Genomic DNA, 22,123 nt, shown 5'->3' on the forward strand with positions numbered 1-22,123 from the left:
GCTCTAAATAAGAACCCGTGAGTAATTGGAATATGGACTAAAAAAAAAGGGGATAAATTTTTAAAATTCGGAGCGAACGGGGGAGGTGGAAAAAAGGAAGTCAGCCTACCCCTAAATTGTAGAAGAGCCAAAACAAAGGACTGGACAACTAAGATCGAGTGTAACCTTATCTTGCCGAATCAGCAACTTCGCGAGGGAAAATTATAAGATTGAGCTGGAGGAGAAAAGTGGAATTGTTTTAAAAAAAGCAACCCCCCCGGAATCCCTGGAGCGATTCGTGAAACTGCCTGGAGAAAAGTGATGGAGGTTTTGACAGCTGTCAAAGAGCTGTCAAAAAGGAAGATTAAAATAGAGACTTTGTTATGAGGACTTTGCCGGTTATATTTGTTACAAATTGAATACAAACTGTTTTAAATATCGGTCAACAAGCTACTTGGTCTGGTGGATGTGATTCTGGAAGGGAACTTTGTTACTGCAATCCACCTAGAGGAGCCGAGGGACATTGCATGTGTTTTTCACAGGAAATGTGAACAGCTGAATGGAACTTTCAATCTCCTGGGAAACTGCAGGAATGGAACACTATTTTGTCTACAGAGGTCTACATACTACAGGAAACAATGGAACTATTTGTTGGAAAATGAAAGGAACATGATGCAATGCTTTGCTCCATGAATAACAAACCTCTGCAGAGACACTAGAAACTTTTGGAAAAAGAACATTTCTGTGGGAGAACAGAGAAATAAAAAGGAGGAGAATGATTGATAAGAACAAGGAAACAACAAGAACTGGACAGAACTGGGGGAACATTTGGGATATTCAGGTTTGACAAGCTTATGGATACAAAATTGGAGTTTTTACTCCTGGATATAAAAACCTTGATAGAAGAAATGGGCCCTTATTTGATAGACTCCTTCTACGATTGGACATCCGTAATTAAAGACTGGCAAAGAACCGGAGGGACATAGTGTAATGTGGGAACTCCAGGAAGATATTAGAAGTGGAGGGATAGGTGAAACGCAAAGGGGAAAGAGGGGAGGGAAAATTGGAATCCAAAGGCTGTAAAATTATTATTCATATTTATCTTATTTTCATCTGTACTATGTTTGAAAGGGGGAAACTCGTGGAAGGGTATAGATCGATCTTAGGGGATGAGAATTTGGATAAATTGGGTTATTGATGAAGAGTGTAATTTGGGGATAAGAATTTGTTGAATTTAATTGCTTATTTGGAAGATTTGGAACACAAGAGGGGGTAGGGAGGGGAAGTCCTAGTTATTGGCAATAGATTGGATTTAATTTGTTTTGATTTGTTTTAATTTGGAAAACTTTAATAAAAATTATTATAAAAAAAAAAAGAGCTGGGGCAGAATCGACCAGATTTGGGTGTCAAGTGCATTATCGTCAAGAGTAACGAGTTGTGAAATCCACCCTAGGACCCTCTCTGACCACTGCCCTCTAGTTTTGGAAATAAAAAATGAAACAATGGGTCAGTATAGGTGGAGGATGAATGAACACCTATTTGAAATTGAAGAGGTGATAGAAAAAGCCAAAAGTACCTTGAAAAATTATTTTGATTTAAATTTGAATAGCGAGACCCCCATAGACATAGTCTGGGACGCCGGGAAGGCGGTCCTAAGGGGTTTCTTAATACAACAAAATAATTATAGAAGAAAATTAAGGGAAAAAAAGAAAGAGGATATTCTTACACAGTTAAAGGATTGTGAGAGAAAATTGACTATAAATCCGGGAGATGAAAGGATCAAACAAACCTCTAAAGTGCTTCAGGAACAATACTCAGCTTTATTAAATCAAAAAGTAGAATGGAGAATTAAATTTATGAAGCAGAAATATTTCGAGTCGGCGAATAAAACGGGGAGGCTACTGGCGTGGCAGTTAAGAAAAAAAAAATATGATTAATAAATTAATAATGGAGGACAAGACAATAGAAAATCCAGATGAAATAGAAAAAAGGTTTACTCAATTCTTTGAAAAGCTATATGAAAAAGGAGAAGAGGACAGTGTAGAAATAGGAAAGTACTTGGATAAATATGGAGGGCAATATTTAACAGAAGAGGATAGAGTACAATTAAACAAGAACATTACAGTGGATGAGATCAAGGAGGCTATTAAGAAGTTGAAGCCCAGAAAGGCCCCTGGGCCGGACGGTCTGTCCTCTAAATATTATAAAACGCTAGGGGAACAACTAGCTCCGGTGCTTGCGGACGTTGTTAATAATATCTTTCAAGGAGGGAGGATCCCCGACTCCTGGAAAGAGGCACATATTACTTTAATACCAAAAACGGAAAATGAAAAAACAGATATAAGAAACTATAGGCCAATTTCTTTGCTTAATAGTGATTATAAAATTTTTGCTGACATTCTGGCAAATAGACTTAAGAAGCATTTAAAGAGATCTATTCATAAAGACCAAGCGGGATTCCTCCCTAATAGGCAACAGAAAGATAACGTCCGTCACATATTAAATATTATTGAATATTTAGATATGAGAATAGACATTCCGGCAGCCCTGATTTTCATTGACGCCGAAAAGGCCTTTGATAATGTTTCCTGGAATTTTTTACTACAATGCACGAAAACCGCAGGAATAGAAGGTCCTTTTATGGAGGGTATAAAGGCAATATACTCAGGGCAAAGGGCCAAGCTGATCATTAATAATAACCTCTCCAAGTCTTTCATGATTATGAAAGGTACAAGACAGGGTTGCCCACTGTCCCCCCTTTTATTTATTATGGTTCTGGAAGTAATCACAAATAAAATAAGGGAGACATCGAATGTAAGGGGGATAAGAATTGGAGAAAAAGAATATAAATTAAAGGCTTACGCCGACGATCTGGTACTATCTTTAGAAGACACAGTGGATAGTGCAAGTAAGGTAATAGAACTTTTAGAGGAATTTGGTAAACTGTCGGGATTTAAATTAAACAAGAGAAAAACTAAAATTTTAACGAAGAATCTGGACAATCATGTTAAAAATCAGTTGGAGCAAAAAATAGGTATTAAGGTGGTGAATAGGGTAAAATACCTGGGAATCTGGTTGTCACCGAAAAATATAAATTTAGTAGAAGATAATTATGACAAGGCTTGGAAGGAAATTAAGAAAGATCTAGATACTTGGCATAGGTTGAAATTATCCTGGACAGGAAGGATGGCAGCGATTAAGATGTGTATTCTCCCAAGATTGCTATTTTTATTCCAGAACATTCCAGTAATTAGAGGTACAACATGTTTCAAGAATTGGCAAAAAACCTTAGCTAAATTTATATGGCAGGGAAAAAAAGCCAGAATTAAGTTCAAACTTCTTACGGATTTAAGAGAGAGAGGGGGCTTTGCAGTCCCGAACATAAGGCTTTATTACGAGGCAGCTTGCCTTTGTTGGATAAAGGACTGGGCCATTCTAAAGAATACAGATTTACTAGACCTAGAGGGTTTCAATATCAGGTTTGGTTGGCATGCCTACTTATGGCAGGAGAAAGGCAAGATCCACAGAGACTTCTCTAAACATATTATTAGAGGCTCGTTACTCGAAGTCTGGAATAAGAACAAAAATTTGATTGGAAAAAGCACGTCTTGGTGGCTCTCCCCAATTGATATTATAAAATTAAAAAAACTAAATATGACAGGTGAAAGATGGACATATGAAGATCTCCTAGTTAAAACAGAAGAGGGATGGAAAGTCAGGCCGTATGAGGAGGTGAAGGATAAGTTAAAGGGATGGTTGCAATTTCACCAAATTAACGCACTGTGGTGTGAACATAAAAAATCAGGGATGAGTGAAAAAAAGTCGAAATTTCAAGTGGAAAAACTAGAAAGTAACATCAAACTTCTCTCCAAAATGTATAAACAATTATTGGACTGGGACACTAAAGATGAAGAAGTGAAAGGAGTGATGGTTAAATGGGATAGAGATCTTGGTCATAATTTAGAATATGACAGATGGTTAACACTCTGGAAGAAGGGTATGAAGTTTACAGCATGTGCTGCTCTCCGAGAGAATCTAGAAAAGATGATGTACCGTTGGTACCTCACCCCGGCAAGGCTGGGGAAGATGTACAAAACTGGAGACAACACCTGCTGAAGGTGTAAAACCAAGGTAGGAAACTTCTTTCACATCTGGTGGACCTGTGATGTGGTGAAAAAATTTTGGGGCCAAATTTACGAGGAATTGAAGAAAATATTGAAATATAATTTCCCCAAAATACCTGAGGCGTTCCTCTTAGGCATGATCGGTGAGGAGATTAGGAGTGAAGACCAAACCTTCTTCCAGTATGCCACCGTGGCGGCGAGGATCTTAATTGCGCAAAACTGGAAATCCCCTGACATACCCACGATTAGAGATTGGCAAGTGAGATTGTTTCAATACATAGAGTTAGCGAGACTGACACAAAGAATTAGGCATCATAATTACGCAAAATTAAAAAATGAGTGGAACAAATTTATATGCTATATCGAAGTTAACCTGGGAATTAGTAATATAACAGTAGACGGTACTTAACTCCTACGATGTATAAAATTTGTATAATGATATCTGCAGAAAGATTATAAGATTACTTAATCCTCAGCCGAGCTGGACGGAGGTCCATTGTTCACAAATTTGTTATCTTCTTCTCTTTTTTTGCGCTCTTCTTTGCCCTTTTTTTTCCTTTTTCTTTTTCCCCCCTCTCTTTTTTACCTTTGTACGTTGTATGTTGTATGTTTGTATGTATGTTTGTATGTTGTTGTTTTTTCCGGTTTCTTCTTCTTTTGTCCGTTCAAAGTGTGTAATATATTTTAAATTGCTCAATAAAGATATTTGTAAAAAAAAAAAAGAAAATCAGGGGTGAAGCATGGGAAGAAGGACAAATATGACAAACACTTTGGGATCAAATAGGCCACAAATTTATTGATTACAGATGTCAGTAGGCATAGGCATAGGCATTAGAGGTGTATCCTGAATTAGCCAATCCATCCGCTGGCTGATTATTTTCAAACCTGGGCTAAGGATCACTCTATGATGTATATTCCTCCAGGAGACCATTTGGGGAGTTTCTATGGTCCATCAGTCCCCATCTGGGCATCCAGACAGAAGCACCTTCACTGGACTTCTTTAACAGGGTTCCCGGGGCCCCACTTTATTGGATCCAATCTAATGCCTTATCTGCCAGCAAGTTGTGACAGTTGGTATGAGGTAGGCAAAACCTCCAGAAAGGCCCAGTTTGTCTGCAGACAAATTCCTCCTTAGCCCCAAATATGGCAACCAATTAATTCCATAGCAAGGTCTCAAGCATGCCTTGCCCATTCACCTTTGGGCAGGGCCATAACCTGTTACATAAGGTGGGAAGGTGGGAAGTCCATTGCCGACTGCACTGCCAAATGAAGACATGGTCCATTTAAATGTGTTGGAAATGGACCTGAGTGAAGCCAGGCAGGGGTAGACTTCAACCAGGTCTACTCCAGAGGACATGCCCACCTACCCACAATTGAGCCCCAGCAGCTCATGCAGCCAATGCAGGGGGACATGACTTCATCTGCCGGCTGCATGGGAACTGGAAGTTCTCCCCTGACTCTGTCTTGCAGCTGCACTACAATTGCTCCTTGCTGCAAGATGATTGGTGTTAAGCGGTACTTCCTTTTCAAAGAAAGTAGGAGCAATGACTCCTTCATGGATCACTGCGTTGACATGGCTAAGGGGCTTGAATAACTCAGAGAAGTTATGAACTATGCTGTGCAGGGCCACCCAAGACGGGTGACAGGTCATAGTGGAGAGTTTTGACTAAACGTGATCCACCTGGAGCAGGAACCGGCAAGCCACTCCAGTATCGGTGCCAAGAAAACTCCATGGAGAAAAGCAACAGGCATATAAAGTTATGATGCTGGAAGATGAGCCTCTCAGGTCGGAAGGCGTCCAACATGCTACTGAGGAAGAGCAGAGGACAAGTACAAGTAGATTCAGAGCTGATGAAGCGGCTGGGCCAAAGCCGAAAGATTGATCAGTTGCGGATGTGCCTGGAAGTGAAAGGAAAGTCCAATGCTGTAAAGAAAAACATTGCATAGGAACCTAGAATGTAAGAACCATGAACCTTGGTGTAATGGCTTGGCTCTCCCACAGAAGCGAGACACCGGCAGTAATTATCTCATGGTTTATTGCTCAAACACATAAATCACTCCAGAGCTCCTTCACTTCGTGTCTGACTCCAAGTTTGCAGTTGCCGAGTCTAAACTCTGCCCCTTCCTCTTCTTCCAACAGGGGAAAAAACCCTTTTGCTTCCGCTCTTTTCCCCTCCTCTCACTGACCTTTTTGTGTCTTCGAGTTTTTGGACTAGCTATTCCTGGCCTCTCCCCTTCTGTCTCTGAGCTAAGATTGGTATCTGCTGCCTGCTCTCTGAAGCTATGCCACTCGGCTGCCCCTCCTCCCTCTCACATTCCAGCTCACATTCCAGTGTCCTTATCTCTCTTTGCCTGCTTTGATTCCCAGCCTCTGTCAGCTCCGGAATGAAGCTGACATCATCCCCTCCTCTAAGCTCCCCTTCCTCCTCCTCAGCTTCGCTGCCTGTCTCGGAGGGCTCTCTCTGCTCTGGTGCCCACCATGTGCCACTCTCCTCAGCTTCTTCTTTGAGGCCATCCTCTTCCTCCCAGCCTCTGGGCTTGGGTTTGTGGGGGAACCTATGGTGGAACTGCCATTGGGTCTGGGGCATGTACCATAACCTTCCCATTACACAAAATACTGTAACTGTCTTCTACACAGTCTTGAGTCTAAAATCTGTTGGATCTCAAACTCCTCCTGATCCTCCACCATGACTAGAGGAGGAGGTTTCTGTTTAGATTCCTGGTAGGGATGTGCAGGAACGTATGGTGACAGGAGAGCCCTGTGAAATACAGGGTGTATCTTAATCGAGGCAGACAATCTCAATTTGAACGCTACAGGGTTTACCTGTTCTACCATTTCATTTTTTTAAAAAAATAATTTTTTATTAAATTTCTTTTACAAATTTCTTTCCTCCTCTGGGTCCGTCTGTCCACTGGGGTCTTGCCCTTTCTAGACTCTTCTGACGCTGAGTCCCCTGAGTCTTCCCCCTGCCTCCGGCGGGCTTTAGGACCTGGTTCCCAATCCGGGTTTTCTGCCGTCCCGCGCGCTTGTACATTTGAACTTGGCGCGCGTGCCCAGCCGGCAACCTTTCTCCTTACCGTTACACTGCTCCTGTCACTGCTTCCCCCTTCGGGGGGGCTAGCTGGACCTGACTTCCCCTCCGTTCCCTCACTCTCTGATAGAGGCGTGGTCAACCCGGACTCATCTTCTCTCCCTACTGGAGGAGACACTGGTCCTGATGCATGGGACTCTTCCCCCCCACTACGCTCTGGTGGGGGAACTGGTCCTGATCTCCCGCTGCTGCTTTGGGAGTCCCCACTGGCCCCTTGCTTCTGGTGCGTCCCCCCTGGGACCCCCCTTGCCCTGGCCATCGGCGCCCCCCTCTGGGAGTCTTCTGAATTGCTGGAGAAGCTCATGGAATCTCTCGGGCCACTGTCGTACTCCCCTACGCTGCCCTCCGATTCTTCCCCTTCGCTCTCCATTTCCTCTCTCCCCTGTGCCTCTGCTCCTGAGCCCCTGACATAATCAATACAATCCTGTTCCCAAATTTCCAATTTTTGTACTTCCACCAGCTCCACCACCAATCATCCATATTATCGATTCATTACGCATTTTCCATATCTTATATTGCCAATTAATACTAACTTATCATCTTTTTTTTTTTTACAATACATCTTTAACAGTCACTGTCAGGGAACTGCCATCAGAGCCAAGAGGAGAGGTAAGGCTCCCCAATGATGCTGGAGAGGGAACTAGCAAGAAGAGAGGGAGACCTTCCACTGGGGAAGGAAATCAAGGTGACAACAGGAAGAAAGGGGAGGCTGAGAGTACTTCGGAGGGAAGGCTCCGAGACTCTTCCAGTGAGATCAGCAGGGAGAGCACAGGACCTCCGCTTGGCACGCCTACGCTGCGCAGAAAGCTTCCGCGCAGAGAGGCTAGGAGGAGACTGGGAGTCAAGGAATTTCTATGTTGGAAAAGTTCAGGAAATGCCCACTGACGGATTCTGCCAGTGACTGAGACAGCCGAGTTTTAAGGGCTGTCAAGCCAGGGAAAGGTTTAGCCATACAACCAGCATGGAGCAGTTTGTGGCTTACGCACAAGCAACCCCAACTCCCATTACAGCAATCCGTCAGTCTTCTAAGTTGTTTGTGCGCAGAACAGAAGAGGCGGCATCATGAGTCAAACCGGAGGAGCAGGCGCCGGAGAGGGGGCCGGGGCAGGACCAACTCTGGAGGAGAGAAACAGAGATTTGGAACAGCAGCTGGCTCTACTAGCGGCGCGGCTTGATGAAAGGCAGACTCAGGATGCCCAGGGGAAGCCCACCCCCATCGCAAGGAAGGTACCGGGACTAGTGCAGAAGTTTGGGGGCAATCCCAGAGATTATAATGCATTTAAGACAGAGGTGCAGTACGCGCTGGGCCTGCAGTATGATGACTTTGTAGACGATGGGGGGAGAGTCGCTTTTGTGATAGGGCATCTGGAAGGCGGTGCCAGAGAATGGATCAGACCCTTAATGGCATCGGAGAATGCTGCCTTAAAGGATTTGAGAAAAATTTTTAGCGCCATGGACCATATGTTTTCGAGTGATGTGGAGCAGAGCGTGACGCGCAAGGAACTGATGGGGTGCAAACAAGGGAACCAATCAGTGAGAGAGTACAGATCGTGATTTGCAATGCTTATCCACAAACTTGGTTGGGAACTGGGTTCAGAACCAGTGCAAATGTTATTTGAGGAAGGCTTATCCCCTTGGGTAAAAGACGAACTTTCCCGCTCGCCCTGCCCTGACCAGCTGACTAAAATGGCGCTTGCGGTGGGAGTACGCCAAGAGGTGCGCGCTCTAGAAAGGCGGGAAGGGAGAGCACAGCGTTGGCATGACAACCACATTCCGGACGTGCCGGAGCAACCTTCGCCGCCTGCAGAACCAATGGAGATTGGAGGGGTGCGCGCGCGCGGGGTTTCAAACTCCGGCGAGGTTCGCAAAAAGGAGGGGAAAACGACCAAGAAGTGTTTCCTCTGCCAACAGCCGGGACATTTTGCCAGAGTCTGCCCTCAGAGAAAGGCGTGGCAAGGAATGGTGGGGGCAGCTGGTGGTGAGGAGGAGGGGCATAAGGAGCAGGGATATGGCAATGCTTGGCTGCAGAAGAGTGGGCACAGCAGCCAGGCGAGCAATCAGTATAAGTGTCCAAGCCAGACCCTCCCCGGGCAGCCATAGCCATAGAGGTGGTGCTAGAGCTCCCTAACGGACACCCAATTAAGGTGAAGGCATTGCTGGATTCAGGCAGCTCTTGCAACTTCTTTAGCAGGGATTTTGCACTAGAACACCAGCTCCATGTGGTGCCTCTAGAACACCCCTTGCAAGTAACGACCATTGATGGGAGAGAACTCCGGGGGGGGGGGGAGTGACCCACCAGACCCCTCCCATGAAAATGAGGGTCTCCAGACACACTGAGACAATTGCCTTTCACGTTGCCGCACTAGCAGGGCCACCAATCATACTGGGAATGAGCTGGCTGGCACTGCACGATCCAGTAGTGGGATGGCATCAGCGGACAGTCACCTTTGGGTCAGCTGACTGCTTAGAGCACTGCCACGGAGGGGAAACCCCAAGGATGGCAGTAGCCAGGGTGGCAGGGATGGTGGTGGGAGAAAAGGGGAGAGTACCACCTCAGTACGCAGACATGGAAGAAGTCTTCAGTGAGAAGGAGGTGGATAAACTACCCCCTCATAGACCCTTTGACTGTCAGATCAACCTACTCCCAGGGGCCCAGCTGCCAGTGGGTAAGCTGTACGCCATGTCGGACAGGGAGATGCAGGAGTTGCGGAAGTTTATTGACAAGAACCTTAAGAGGGGTTTCATACGAGAATCAAGGGCGGTGGGGGGGCAGTCCAGTGTTCTTTGTGGACAAAAGAGACTCTAAAGAGCCCAGATTAGTCGTAGATTTCAGGGCGCTGAACCGTGTATCGGAACCCGTGACCTTCCCAATGCCCAGGATTGATGATATTTTGACCAGGGTAAGGAAGGGGAAGGTTTTTACCAAGCTGGACCTTCGGGGGGTGCACAATTTGATAAGGATGAGGGAGGGGAATGAATGGAAAACCACCATGTTCACCCCTCTGGGGACCTTTGAGTACTTAGTTATGCCCTTCGGATTACAATCAGGCTCCGCCTGTTTTCAAAGCTTCATGCACCACGTGTTGGGGTCCCTGCTGTACAAGAGGCAGGCAGACAAGCACTGCAGAGAAGGGGAGACAATAAGGGTTGGGGACCGGGTGTGGTTGTCAACCCAAGGGCTACCGTTTAAAGGGGGTTGTAAGAAATTACGGCCAAGGCGACTGGGACCTTTCGAGGTAACACAACAGGTGAATCCTGTGGCTTTTAGACTCAACTTGCCCACCAACATGAAACTGCACCCGGTGTTCCACAGGTCCTTACTCTCACCGTACAGGAAAGGGAGGGAATTTCCGGGGCGAGAAAGAGAGACCCCCATGCACCCACGCTGCGGAAATTCTCGATTCAAGGTGGAGAGGGAGACGGATGGAATATTTGGTGGCTTGGGAGGGGGAGCCTGAGTCAGAAAACACTTGGGTTCCGGCAGAAGAGATCAGGGATGAGTATCTGCAGGAGGAGTTTCATCGCAGGTTCCCAAGGAAGCCGAAACCACTAGGGAGGTTCTGGGAGGAGCAATTTGGAACCACGGATGATGAAGAAGAGTTTATGGGATTTCCGGCCTCCGAAGAGGAGGAAGGGGGGTTATCCGAGGGAGAGGAATCCGACTGGGGAGATTGGGCAGCGGAAAGAGACAGCAGCAGGTGGAGAGCGGTGTTTGAATCATCTGAGGAAGGGGATAGCTCCTTCCAGGGATTCCCCGCATCCTCGTCCAAGGAACGGGCGGGGGGAGGGGAGGGCCCTGGAGGGGAGGTGGATGTCAGGGAACTGCCATCGGAGCCAAGAGGAGAGGTAAGGCTCCCCAATGATGCCGGAGAGGGAACTAGCAAGGAGAGAGGGAGAGCTTCCGCTGGGGAAGGAAATCAAGGGGACAACAGGAAGAAAGGGGAGGCTGAGAGTACTTCGGAGGGAAGGCTCCGAGACTCTTCCAGTGAGATCAGCAGGGAGAGCACAGGACCTCCGCTTGGCACGCCTACGCTGCGCAGAAAGCTTCCGCGCAGAGAAGCTAGGAGGAGACTGGGAGTCAAGGAATTTCTATGTTGGAAAAGTTCAGGAAACGCCCACTGACGGATTCTGCCAGTGACTGAGACAGCCGAGTTTTAAGGGCTGTCAAGCCAGGGAAAGGTTTAGCCATACAACCAGCGTGGAGCAGTTTGTGGCTTACGCACAAGCAACCCCAACTCCCATTACAGTCACAAAGCCTCTTTAAAACCGACTAACATTGTCTGTACATCACATATGTTTTTCAGATAATCCATAAACATTCCCCAGTCCTCAATGAATTTGTGATCCTTTTGATATCTAATTTTCCCAGTCATTTTGTCCAGTTCTGCGTAATCCATAAGTTTCATTCTCCACTCTTCAAGTGTCGGTAGTTCCTCTTGGGCCATTAATATTCTTGCCGCTGTTACCGCATATTGAAAGAGTTTATAGTCCCTTCTATTAATCTTTCTTCCTGTTATTCCTAACAAAAAGGCTTCTGGTTTCCTTACAAATGTATATTTAAACATCTTTTTCAACTCATTATATATCATTTCCCAGAAACCCTTAACCTTCTTACATTCCCACCACATATGAAAGAATGATCCTTCTTTTTCTTTACATTTCCAACACTTATTACATGTTTTGTACGTTTTTGCTAGCTTAACCGGTGTAATGTACCATCTATATACCATTTTCATAATGTTTTCCATTATCGCCGAGCATGCAGTAACTTTCATATTTTCATTCCATACTTTTTCCCAATCAGCCAGTTGTATGTTATAACCAAAATCTCTGGCCCAATATAACCCAATATAACCATAACCGCCTTAATCTCCTCATCCTTCGTTTGCCATTCCAATAAAATTTTATACATTTTTGAAATTATCTTAAAATCATTATTTATTATCTCTGTTTGAAATTTCGATTCTTTTTCTATTCTTTCCCCCCCTCTCTTTAAGGTCCTTTTTAAACATTTCATTTACCTGAAGATAGTGCAACCAATCAAACACATAGTCTTTAACTTGTTCATATGGCTTCATTTTCCATTTCTCCCCCACTTTAGTTACCAAGTCTCCGCAGGTAATCCAATTTCCTCTCATATTAATTTTCTTTACACTCATTACCTCTAATGGAGACAACCAGTGTGGGACTTTCGGTTCCAGTATATTTTTATACCTGTCCCAAATTTCTAATATGGAGCTCCTGAAAATATGTTTTTATATAAATATTTATTAGGGTTTCCAATTTAATACAGACATAAATACCACAAAAAAGAAACAAATAATAAACAAAAAGAAAAATACAAAAATATCAAAAAAACAATTTAAAACAAAACAAAACATAACAAATATAATTCCCATCACTTATTTCCGTTACCTTATGTCTCGGACCTCCTCTCACCTCCCCCTTTTGTATTCCAAATCAAATCTTATTTCAGCAAATTCTTATTATAACTTAATATAAATTATCTTAGCTTATTACTCAACCTTTGCATTACAGCTGGTAACCCCTTAATTTCAATCCAACATCATTCTAACATTCATTAATTTTACAATATTTCAGTAAATAGTCTTTAAATTTCCTCCAGTCCTCTTCCGCCGACTCTTTTCCCTGGTCTCGGATTCTGCCAGTCATTTCTGCCAATCCCATGTAGTCGATCATCTTCATCTGCCATTCTTCCAGCGTGGGTAAATCTTGTGTCTTCCAATATTTTGCGATGAGAATTCTTGCTGCTGTTGTCGCATACATAAAGAAAGTTCTGTCCTTCTTTGACACCAATTGGCCGACCATGCCCAGGAGGAAGGCCTCTGGTTTTTTCAAGAAGGTATACTTAAATACCTTTTTCATTTCATTATAAATCATTTCCCAGAAAGCCTTAATCCTTGGGCATGTCCACCAAAGGTGAAAGAATGTACCTTCAGTCTCCTTACATTTCCAACATTTGTTATCGGGCAAATGATATATTTTTGCAAGCTTGACTGGCGTCATGTACCACCTATAAATCATTTTCATAATATTCTCTTTTAAGGCATTACATGCCGTGAACTTTAAACCGATGGTCCATAACTGTTCCCAGTCAGCAAACTTAATATTATGTCCAACGTCTTGTGCCCATTTAATCATAGCTGACTTCACCGTTTCGTCCTGAGTATTCCATTTCAGCAGCAAATTATACATCTTTGACAAGTTCTTTGTTCTAGGTTCTAACAATTCTGTTTCTAATTTCGATTTTTCCACCTGGAATCCATTTTTTTTAAAATATTTTTTATTCATTTTCACAAATATAACAAAATAAAAACATAACATAACATACAATGACATAACATAACATACTAAGACATAACATACAATAACATACATAACACGACTTCCCCAAGCCTTCCCTTCACTGCACCCTTATTTTTTTTTTTAAGACAGCATTTCTAGCAATCCTTCATTCCAATTCATAACTGATTCTCTTTATATTTTATTTAAATTTAAGATTTAACAGCTATAATTCTCTATCTTATATCCCTTGACATTTTAGCATTCCGAAATTTTACAACAGTTCCTAAGATAAACTTTAAATTTTCTCCAGTCCTCTTCCACCGTCTCTCTCCTCTGGTCACGGATTCTGCCGGTCATCTCTGCCAATCCCATAAATTCTGTCACCTTGGTCTGCCATTCTTCCAGAGTGGGTAGTTCTTGCTTCTTCCAATATTTTGCTAGTAGAATTCTTGCTGCTGTGGTTGCATACATGAAGAATGTTCTGTCTTCCTTTGGTACCATTTGGTCGACCATGCCCAAGAGAAAAGCCTCTGGTTTTTTAGCAAATGTCCACTTGAGAATTTTCTTCATTTCATTATAGATCATTTCCCAGTAGGCCTTAATCTTTGGGCAGGTCCACCAAAGGTGGTAAAAAGTTCCTTCACATTCATTACACTTCCAGCAATTATTATTGGGCAAATGATATATCTTTGCTAGCCTGGCTGGGGTCATGTACCACCTATAGATCATTTTCATTATATTCTCTTTTAAGGCAGTGCATGCCGTAAATTTAATGCCTGTGGTCCATAACCTTTCCCAGTCCGCAAACATAATGTCATGACCAATATCTTGTGCCCATTTAATCATTGCTGATTTAACTGTTTCATCTTGGGTGTTCCATTTCAGCAGCAAATTATACATTCTAGACAAATTCTTAGTATTGGGCTCCAATAGTTCCGTTTCTAACTTTGACCTCTCCTTCTGAAATCCTACTTTCCTGTCTTGCTTAAATGTTTCATTAATCTGCCGGTGATGTAACCAGTCTCTGACTTTAGGTTTTAATTTCTCCAAGCTCTGTAATTTGAGCTTTTCACCATCATATTCCAAGATTTCACTGTATTTTGGCCAATCTGAATCCATATTAAGTTTTTTTACCGCTTTAGCTTCCAGGGGTGACAACCACCTGGGGGTTTTATTTTCCAACAAATCTTTATAACGATTCCATACATTAAACAATGCTTTCCTGACAATATGGTTTTTAAAACCTCTATGCACTTTTACCTTGTCATACCATAGATATGCATGCCAACCGAAGTTGTTATCATATCCTTCTAGATCTAAAATGTCTGTATTCTCAAGAAGTAGCCATTGCTTCAGCCAGCAAAAAGCTGCTGCTTCATAATAAAGTCTTAAGTCCAGCAGGGCAAAGCCCCCTCTATCCTTTGCATCAGTTAGAATCTTAAATTTTATTCTGGGCTTTTTGCCCTGCCAGACAAAATTAGATATATCTTTCTGCCACTTCTTGAAACAGTCCATTTTGTCCAAAATTTGTAATGTCTGAAATAAAAACAACACTCTCGGCAATACATTCATCTTAATAACAGCAATTCGGCCTAACAAGGAGAGTCTTAACCTAGACCATATGTCGAGATCTTTCTTCACCTCCAACCAACATTTCTCATAGTTATCTTTAAATAGGTTCACATTTTTTGATGTTAAGTTCACCCCCAGGTATTTCACCTTTTTTGTTATTTCTAAACCGGTTTCTCTTTGAAAGCTATCTTTTTCCTCGATCGTTAGATTTTTCCCCAGCACCTTCGTCTTTTGTTTGTTTAATTTAAAACCTGCCACTTGACCAAATATTTCAATAAGTTCTAAAGCTCTTTTCGTACTGGCTTCTGGTTGTTGCAGAGTTAAAACTAGATCATCTGCAAAAGCTCTTAACTTATAATGTTTAGTTCCGAGTCTTATCCCTTCTACCAGCTGGTCCCTTCTGATCATGTTCAATAATACCTCCAGGACAGATATAAATAATAGAGGGGATATTGGGCATCCCTGTCGTGTCCCTTTTTCTATTGGAATCTCATCCATAACCATACCGTTCACAATTAATTTAGCCTTTTGTTCAGAGTATATTGCACTTATACCATTTTCAAAATTATGGCCTACCCCCATCCCATGGAGATTCCTCTTTAGAAAGGTCCAAGAAATATTGTCAAAGGCTTTCTCCGCATCCACAAAGATCAACACTGCTTTTCTGTTTATCTCCATCTCCAGGAGTTCTAATATATCTATAATATTTCTCACATTGTCTGACATGTATCTCCCTGGGAGAAAGCCTGTTTGGTCTTTATGAATCTCCTCTGATAACACTTTTTAAAATCTTTTTGCTAAAATTTCTGCAAAAATTTTATAATCCACATTTAAGAGTGATATAGGGCGGTAGTTCTTAACTTGGTGTTTCTCAGTTTCTGTCTTTGGTATAAGTGAGATGAATGCCTCTTTCCACGATTCGGGAGCCTTTTTCCCCTCTAAGATTTGGTTGCATACTTCCTTCAATGGTTGTATTAACCATTCCTTCAATGCTTTGTAGTATCTCGCCGTCAGTCCATCTGGTCCTGGTGATTTTCCCAGTTGCATTTTTTGGATGGCACCCTCTATTTCTTGGTCTGTAATTTTCTCATTTAAAGTCCTCTTGCTTTTTTCAGAAATCTTTGAGAGTCCATATTTTTTAATGAATTCTTCAATCTCTTGTTCTTTCTTTGGCCCTTGAGCATATAACTTTTTGAAATAACTTTGGAAACAATTGCTAATCTCGTTTGGTTTATTGATAAATTTACCATCCACTTCTAGGGATGTCACAGTGTTCAGCTTTTGTCTCTTTTTCAGTTGCCATGATAGCAATTTCCCACATTTATCTGCTGATTCAAATGATTTTTGCCTCATTTGTTTTATTTTCCATTCTATCTCCTCATTCACCAGTTCCATATATTGAGTCTGATAGTACTTTATTTCTCTTAGGATCTCCTGGGATTTAGGTTTAGACCTCAATTTCTTCTCTCCTTCTTTTATTTGATTCCAGATTTTTTCCTTCTTCTCATTCTGTTGTTTCTTCTTTATGGAGTTTTGCTGAATCAGGAAACCTCGCATCACGGCCTTGCTTGCATCCCATATTATTCTTCTTTCCACCTCTGATCTTAAATTTATCTCGAAATAGTCCTTCAATGTCTTTTGGGCCTTTTTGTAGATTGTTTCATCTTTAAACAGGGTGTCATTCATTCTCCATCTGAAGGTTCCAGTTGTTGTCAGCTTCATTTCCATCTTTACTGCATTGTGATCGGAACAAGTTTTTGGGCAGATTTCTGTCTTTTTAACCCTTGGTGCCAGATTGCTGGAAATCCATATTTGGTCAATCCTGGTCCATGTCATTTTTGCTTCAGAGAAGAAGGTCCCCTCTCTTTCTAGAGGGTTCCTTGTTCTCCAGATATCAATCAAGTCCATGGTGTCAGTCAGTTCAAAAAAAGTCTTTGGCAGTCTCCCATCCTTGGAAATCGTTTGTCTCTGCGCTTTATCCATGTTTGTGGAGACTACTCCGTTCATATCTCCCATAAATATTATTTTAAAGTCCATAAAATCCATTAACGTCTCATGCAACTTCTTAAAGAACTCGGCCTTCCCTTCATTAGGTGCATAAACTCCTACAATCAGAATTTTTTCTCCTTGAATTTGAATTTCCACTGCCAGAAATCTTCCTTGTTCATCCTTGAAAATTAATTTTGGTTCTAATTTTTCTTTCACATAAATCACAACTCCCCTTTTCTTAACTTTGTCAGAAGAAATGAATTCTTGTCCCAATCTTTTATTTATCAAAAGTTTTCTGTTTATCCTGGCAATATGGGTTTCTTGCAAACATATTATATCTAGATGTTCTTTCTTTAATATGTAAAACACCTGTCCTCTTTTTCGGGGATGGTTCAGGCCGTGACAGTTCCAACTCAAAAATTGCAGAGACATTTCTGTTATTGGGCTGCTTTTCCGCCGACTGCTCCAAGTTCTTGTTCCTCGTCAGTAGGTGCTGGGGCAAGTCCAAATGATAGATTTGCTATATCTGGTATTTCCCTCTCTTCTACAGTTCCTTTCTCAAAGTCCTCAAAGTATTTCTCCAAAAATTGGTCTTTATCTTGAGTTGTTTTGATCTTAATTTTCTTCCCTTTGAAGTTGAAGGACAATCCTTGTGGAAATTCCCACCTAAATGGGATGTTATATTTTTTCAGCAAATCTGCTAAAGTCTTAAATTGAAACCTCACCTCTAGGAAGTGCTTAGGAATGTCCTTGAAGATCTGTACCTGGGAATTCTTAACAATCAGGGCCTTCTGAAAATGTAGGTTCAGTATTTTATCCCTTTCTTCTTTGGATCTTAAGGTAATTAAACAATCCCTTGGTTTCTTGCCTTGTTTTCTGCCAATCCGGAAGGCTGAGGTAATTGCAAATTCCTGCTCCTCTTCCCCTCCTAGTTCATCAATCCAAAATTCTTGGAATTTATCTGTCAGGAAGTCTCCCAGGTTACCCTGTTCTTCCTCTGGTACTGATCTTAATTTCAAATTCTTATTTTTCCTCTCTAGCTCCAAAAAGGCCAAAGCTGAATCATGTTCGTTGACTTTCTTTGCAATGGGTACAAACTTTCCCCTGGTGTCCTCGGCTGTGCTCCTTGCGCTCTCGGCTATTTTTCTCGTTTCTGTAGATTCTTGCACAAGACGGTTTATAGAGTCTGTGTTATTTGCAATTGCCGTTGTGTTCAGGTCTAGTCTTGTTGTCAGCTCTGTCAATTTCTTAGAATTATCTGTCAATTTCCTAGAGTTCTCTGTGGACTGCTTGGTAAGTGCTTCTAAAGACTTGTTTATTCTAAGCAGTGCCTGTGTCATAGATTCCATTGATGCTGTTGTTCCTTTTTCCTGTACAGCTGTAGCTCCTGATGTGGAGCCTCTTCTTTGGGTCTGCTTTTGAGTTTGTTTTGATTTGCTTCTTGTTGTTATTTCCTCCTGTGGAGTGCTCATAACTCAAGGTCGTTCCCACAGGAAAGTTGCAAGTGGAAAATCCCACTTCTCTGTCTCTATCACAGTGCAACTGTTTCTCTCTAGTCCTCTAGAGGGGGAAATTGTATCCAAGTAATGGCGACAATAGCAACACAAAAGACAGGGAAACAAGTAGCCAATGCAAAGTTCCACCAAGCAAAAGTCCAGCCAAAAGCCTTATTTGTTTCAAATCCAATATCTTATAAGTTCAATTACCTAAAGTCCCGTTATTTTATTTCAATTAAGTTTGGCCTCTGTATCCACCAGCTTTTTGACAGCTCATTTTCTGACAGCTCACTTTCCTGGCGCTTGTTTTTTTCCCGGCAGCCTGATCAGAGGCTTCGGCAGCGGAAGACTTTTTTTCCCCAACCCCCTGTCCTCTGGCAGATTAGATTTACACAGTCCTCTTCCCCCCTTCACCTGCCTGTGGGGGGGGGGATTTCTTCCAATATCAAGAGTTCAATAAGGTTTCTTAAATAGAAAGGTTCCCTTTAAAAATAGCTTGTTTTTCCATTGCTCAATCGGTCGTGCAGTTCCGGGAGGGCTGGCTTCCTTATTTTCTACCTCTCCCGTTTTCAGCCGAATTTTCTTAAATTGCTTTTAGAGTCCCATTTAGTTTGCAGATCTTACTCACGGGTAATGTTGCCAATCGGTTGTTTCAGGAAGGAATCGGCGCTCTCCGTCAATGGCGACGCGGCTTCACTCCGTAAGCTGGGTTGCGATCCTCAGCACCGCGCTCACACCCGATGCCGCTCCGGAGCCTTTAAAAAGGCTCCTTCGCGATACCGGGGGGCGCAAAGGTGCCCACCGAATCTCCTTGTTCACAGGCTTCAGCGCCTGTGATTTTAGGGGTCCCCCGCTCGCCGTAGCGGGTCAGACCCGAACTTTACGGAGCAGTCTTGCCTCGGAGCTCGAGGCTAAGACCGCCATTAAACGCTGGCGCCGACCGGAACTGGAATCCATTTTTTTTATCCAGTTTATAAGCCTCCATTATCTGATAGTAATGAAGCCAATCTTGTACTTTACTTTTTAGTTTCTCATAACTCTGCCATTTCAATTTGTCTCCCTCTTGTTCCAAAATCTCACAATATTTTGGCCATTTGGACTCCATATTAAGTCTTTTAAAAGCTTTAGCTTCCATTGGTGACAACCACCTTGGAGTTTTGTTTTCCAATAGATCTTTATATCTTATCCAAACGTTAAACAATGCTTTCTTGACAATATGATTTTTAAATGCTTTATGTACCTTAACCTTGTCGTACCACAAATATGCATGCCACCCGAAGGCATTATCCAAAATGTCTGTGTTCTCAAGAAGCAGCCAATCTTTCAACCAGCAGAAAGCTGCTGATTCATAGTAAAGTTTAAAGTGGAGCTCCTGAAAATATGATTCTCAAAACCTTTATGACTTTTCTTCTTCTCCAACCATAAATAGGCGTGCCATCCAAATCTGTTATCAAAACCTTCCAAATCTAATAGCTTATTGTTTTTTAATTTTATCCAATCCCTTAACCAGCAGAGACAAGACGCTTCATAGTATAGTTTCAAATCTGGCAGGGCAAAACCACCTCTTTCTTTCGCATCAGTTAGTAACTTAAATAGTATTCTTGGCTTCTTACCCTGCCAGATATATCTTGAAATCAATCTTTGCCACTCTATGAAGATCTTTGTCCCCTTAATTATAGGAATCATCTGAAACAAAAATAACATCTTTAGGAGCACACTCATTTTAATCGTTGAAATTCTACCCCAGAAAGAAAGTTTCATCCTGCCCCAAACTTCCAAATCTTTCTTGATTCCTTTCCACACCGGTATATAATTATTTTGAAATAAGTCAATATTTTTTGGGGTTAACCATATTCCCAAATATTTTACCTTCTTAGCCACTTCCATCTCTGTTTCTCTTTGCATTTCTTCTACTAAAGTCTGATCCATGTTCTTCACCATTACTTTGGTTTTTTCCTTATTTAATATAAACCCGGCCACCTTGCCAAATTGATCAATATCCTTTAAAACCTCATTTAAACTGTTTACCGGGTCTTCCATCGTTATTACCAGGTCATCAGCAAAGGCTTTAAGTTTATATTCGTTTTGACCTACTGTCACTCCTTTTATTAATTCATTTCTTCTAATTGAACTCAAAAGGACCTCCAGAACCATTATAAATAACAGTGGCGAGAGAGGGCATCCTTGTCTTGTACCTTTCCGTATCTTCACTTCTTCTGTCAGTACATTATTTACAATCAATTTTGCTCTTTGCTCTGAGTAAATTGCCCTTATACCGTTATAAAAATCATTCCCCACTTCCATCATTTCTAATTTTTTTAACATAAATTCCCATGATATATTGTCAAATGCCTTCTCTGCATCTACAAACATTAATAAAGCTTGTTTCTCATTCCTAGAGTCAGATACTCCAAAATATTTATTATGTTTCTCACATTATCTTTCATCTGCCTGCCTGGAAGAAAAACTGCTTGATCTTCATGAATAAATTCTTGCATTATCTTTTTTAATCTTTTTGCTAATATTCCAGAGAAGATCTTATAGTCTGTGTTCAACAAAGAGATCAGCCTATAGTTCTTCACTTGTGTTAAGTCGGAATCTTGCTTGGGGATAAGTGTAATAAAAGCTTCTTTCCACGTTTCCGGGATATCTTGTTGTTTCAAAATGTTGTTCATAACTTCTTTCATTGGTACCGTCAGGGTGTGCCTCAATTCTTTGTAATAACTACAGTGGTGCCTCGCAAGATGAAATTAATTCGTTCCGCAAGTCTTTTCGTCTTGCGAGTTTTTCGTCTTGCGAAGCACGGTTTCCCATAGGAATGCACTGAAAATCAATCAATGCGTTCCTATGGAAACCGCCTTCAGACCAGGTCCGGGGACAGTCTGTCCCCCGACCTCTTCTGAAGGCCGGCGGGGGGGCGAAAGTCTTTGCTTCCCCCCGCCTGCCTTCCCGGGACAGCGGAGACTTCTCCGGTGTCCCGGGGCGATCTTAAAATGCTAGCAGGCGGCAGCGAAGGCTTCGCTGCCGTCCCCCAGCATTTTAAAAGCCCCCGGGACAGCGGAGACTTCTCCGCTGTCCCGGGGCGATTTAAAAGCCCCCGGGAAGGCAGGCAGGGGGGACAAAGACTTTTGCCCCCCCGCCAGCCTTCAGAAGAGGACCTCTGTTCCTGGACCTGTCCTGAAGGCTTGCAGTGGGAGGAGGGCTTTCCTCCCCACCGCCAACATTCAGAATGCTGTTCTGAATGTTGGCGGTGGGGAGGAAAAACCCTCCTCCCACCGCAAGCCCCGGGAACAGAGGAGAAGCGCTGCGCACCTTCCCCTCTGTTCCCGGACCTGTCCTGAAGGCTTGCGGTGGGAGGAGGGCTTTCCTCCCCACCGCCAACATTCAGAATGCTGTTCTGAATGTTGGTGGTGGGGAGGAAAAACCCTCCTCCCACCGCAAGCCCCGGGAACAGAGGAGAAGCCCTTCGCGCCTTGTCCTCTGTTCCCGGACCTCCCACCACAAGCCTTAGGACAGGTCCGGGAACAGAGGAGAAGGCGTGCTGCGCTTCCCTGCTGTCCCCGGA

This window comes from Podarcis gaigeae (genome assembly GCF_964106915.1).
Source record: "Podarcis gaigeae genome assembly, chromosome: 4".
NCBI classification, from domain to species: domain Eukaryota; kingdom Metazoa; phylum Chordata; class Lepidosauria; order Squamata; family Lacertidae; genus Podarcis; species Podarcis gaigeae.